Consider the following 3,884-nt stretch of genomic DNA (forward strand, 5'->3'; position numbering starts at 1 on the left):
GGCAGGCCGTCACCCGCAGCGGCCTGAGCGGTCTCCTTGCCGGAGCCGCAGGGGGCGCGCAGTCGCAGCCGCGCAGGAAGTGCGTAACGGGTGCCCGTGGGCATGCCGGGAGATGTGGTTCTCGGTCAGGCGTTCCGCTCAGTCCCCCGCGCCGGAAATATGAAACGGGGTGCGCCGAGGCACGTCGGGAGTTGTGGTTCTCTGGCGGGCTCCGCGTCGCCTTGCCGGAAGCGCGTCCGGCGGTTCACGTGCATGCCGGGAATTGTAGTTCTTCATCCGTTTCTTTCCTCCAGCATCACTAGCCACTTTGGTACCTCGGCGCGCTGGCGCGTTGGAATTGAAAAGAACTCTAGAGTCAAATACACACGGACCTCAGAGTTAGAAGAAGAGAGAATGTGAAATGTCTCGATTAGGGAACTGGGGATGAGCTTCAGTTAGTAAGTGATAGCCTAGCGTGTACGCAGCCGTGAATTTAATCCTCAGCACCACATAAATATGGCAGGGTGGCGCGAGTCCATTATAATCCAAACACTTAGGAAATGGAACTAGAAAGATCACAAAGGTCATTTTTGCGGGGCGTGGTGGCGCATACCTTTAATCCCAGCACTTGGGAGGCCGAGGCACTTTGTAAGGTCAAGGCCAGCCTGGTCTACATAGCAAGTTCCAGACCAGCTGTGGCTACAGGAGACAACGGGAGGCCCTTTCTCAAAAAACAGGAAAAAAAAGTCATCCTTGGCTACGTAGAGAGCCCTGGGCTGGCCTAGAATACATGAGACCCAGTTGTGAGCAGGGGGTTAATATTTTCTGCTGACCTGAGATGGGCCTAGCAGGTTCCATGGGGTCTACTTTCAGCAGTGTTCAGCACAGTGTATGGGTGCACTGCCTTGGGGCCTCCTGTTTACAAGGCCATGCTGGTGAAGGCTCCTGTCATAAATCTGAGTCTTGGCAGATGATCCCAGAGCTGATCAGTGGGAGATGCGAGGAGGCCCCTCCAGCTGGCCTTCCTGTCCCCCAGGGAGGCAGTCACAGGTCACAGGCAGGTGAGGAGGCTTGGGACGTCTGCTTTTCCTGTAACAGAGTACCACAAAGTTGGCGGGCAGTTGAAAGCAATAGAAAATCACCCTCCTGTGCTGACTGCACAGGCTGGTTTCCTCCCAAGACGCCTAGTGCCTTTCTTAATCCCTTAGCCCTCATCTCAGGTGTTCCAGAGCTGAGGGCCACCTTTATTCAGCCTTTACATCACCTCCACCTGCCCCTCCACTCTTCCCCATTGTCTTCCTGGTGTCTCCTCTCCTATATGGATGCTTGTTATTGGATTTAGGCCCTCAGTCTAAAATAATCTTATCTCCAAGTCCTTCATTACATCTCCAAAGACCTTTCCCAAACAGAGGTGCCATGTACACTCCAGCGAGACATGGCTGGCCTCAAGGGTGCCATGGAGCCCAGTACAGACACTTTCTACCATCCCTCAGGGATAGACACAGGTGATATTCTGGAAGAGCTCGGCAGCCACACTACATCCTCCACTCCTGTGAGACCGTGGTCTTCAGTATTCTAATGTAATCCTATAGGCATGTGGGTTGAGAGCCAGAGAGTCAGAGCTTTGAGTAGCCATTCTGTTCAGCAGTGTCAGTAGCAAACTGAGTCTGAAGTGGTTTCTTGTCTGTCAGACCTGGTCTTTTGGTGCCTCCTCCTGAAAGCTTGACCTGGCTACCTTCCCTGGCTACCAGTTTCCACACTGAGAATATTGGCAAAGCATTTGCAAGGAGCCCAAAGTCAGCATGAGCACCCTACCTCTGGGGATGCTGTGTGTGCCCAGAGGGACATGGGCCAAGTCCCTTCCCTGTGTTAGACCTGATTCTTCAGGATCCCCAAGACAAAGGATAGTGAGCATGGAGGATTGTGTTGCCCAGTGGACCTTGCAATGTCTAAGCTCTGTCCCTTCTCAGTGGGAGACAGCAGGGCCCCTTTTCCACTAGGGCCTGGCACCCCTGTACACACAGAGATGCCATTCAGAGCCTACTGAGGAAGGATGGGCTGCCCAGCCCTCAAGGTCAGTCTTTGTGTAGAAGCCCCTCTGGAGGTCACAGCCCTTGTGGTGTGGCTGAGCTATGTGGACGGTCCAACTCTGCCATCTCATGGATTATTCAAGGGAGCACCCACCCACCCACCCAGTGCTCCTCCTGCTCCTCATCTGGCTTGGTCCTTGTGGGACCTGCGTGGAGACTCAGCTTCTCTCCCATCCAGTGCCATTCTGCACCCAAGACTCATCTCCACCTCTGTTTCAGAGACTATTCTGATGTGCCCCCCATGGCCCATGGACCCTGTATGTATCTATTGAGCACCTGCTATTTAGGTCTGGAGATGCTTCAGGGGGTTGGTTCCATGAAGCTCCCTGGCTGGTGGACAGGGAGCCTCTGTTCCTGTAGTGGGCCAGAGGAGGCTTAGGGGGCTCTTAGTTAAAGCAATTGGAATCAGCTTTGGCCACTTCGGGGAGAAAAAGAATCCACAGAGGGCAGGGCATGGTGAGACAGGCAGATCTCTGTGAGATCAAAGCCAGCCGGGTCTACATAGTGAGTAGTGAGCTATGACTGGCTACAGGAAGACTGTGTCTCAAAAAGACCAAAAAATAAAATAAAATAAAATAAAATAAAATATCCACAGAAGGATTCCTGGGGGCACTCTCAGACCTTCCCTCGGCTAGAAGGACCAGGATAAGGTCCATGTTCACACTACAGGGGGCCTGCCAGGCAAGTGCACTACCACTTTCACACTAGACCCCTACCCTAGCCCTCAGCCCACGAAGCTTGGTGAGTAGGAGCTGGGCAGCCTGTGGCTTGCAGCACTGGCCACACTCTCAGGGATACCCTCCTGCCCCTATGCTTTTCAGACAAGGGGCAAGGACAAACCAGAGGGTGGGGTGCTCCCAGGGCCTGCCAGCTCCCCACCTCAGTTGGTCTGAATGTGACAGGCTAACTGGGAGACAGAATGGGCTGTGATCAGGAAATAACCAGCCCTAGCCCAAGACCCGAGTAAGCTGCCCCCCCAACACAGCCCTGGCTCCTGTCCAAGCACCGAGAGTTCTTTGAAGGAGATGGGTGGCCCTTGATGGGGCTACCAAGGACCTGGCAATCCATCCCATGAACTCCCCATCCCCTACCTGCCCTGATTCTTAGGCAGATGTGGCCCAAACCACTGAGCCCTGTGTGGTATCAGTGCACATACTGGGTTGACTTTGCCTAGGCTGGGAAAGCTGGGGGGTTGGGAGTCTCCCTGTAAAGGGACATCAAGACTGGCCCAGATGCCCTTGCCAGCCAAGAATGCAGGAGAGAGTGCCTGGGTTGCAAACCTTTCAAGAATATGCTGCAGTTCCTCCAGCAGGCCACTAGAAGGTGCAGGAGGGCTGCTGTCCAGCCCAGAGCCGGTATTTGTGAATTGGCTGAGTGGTAAAAGTAGGAGTGTGTGCCCCATTGGGAACACATATATGTGTACCTGTGTGTGTGCACACGTGTGTGAGCGCATTCGTGTGGGCATATGCATGTGCGTGGAATGCATGTCAGCATGGGTGTGTGGTATGCCTGAATACAGGTATGTAAATGTGTGTGACCTGGGACCCAGGGGACTGGCATGGCGACTTCTAATCCACTAATACTCTGCAGGGCCCAGAGCTGGAACCTGGCTGGGGACAGCGTCAACCTGCAGGAGGGGGTTGCATGGAGCACTGAGGAGAAACCCTCCCAGAGGGGGGTACTAGGAATGGTCTACATAAGGTGACTGAGTTCTTCAGGCAGCAAGTGGTTGGGGTAGGCTTTTCAGTTTCTATGTCCTTTTGGAGGACCCCAGTTTGAGAAGCATATCTCTGGTCCACCCCCTCACACTGGGAG

Source organism: Nannospalax galili, unplaced genomic scaffold (assembly GCF_000622305.1).
Source record: "Nannospalax galili isolate Female #2095 unplaced genomic scaffold, S.galili_v1.0 scaffold1421, whole genome shotgun sequence".
In the NCBI taxonomy this organism is placed as follows: domain Eukaryota; kingdom Metazoa; phylum Chordata; class Mammalia; order Rodentia; family Spalacidae; genus Nannospalax; species Nannospalax galili.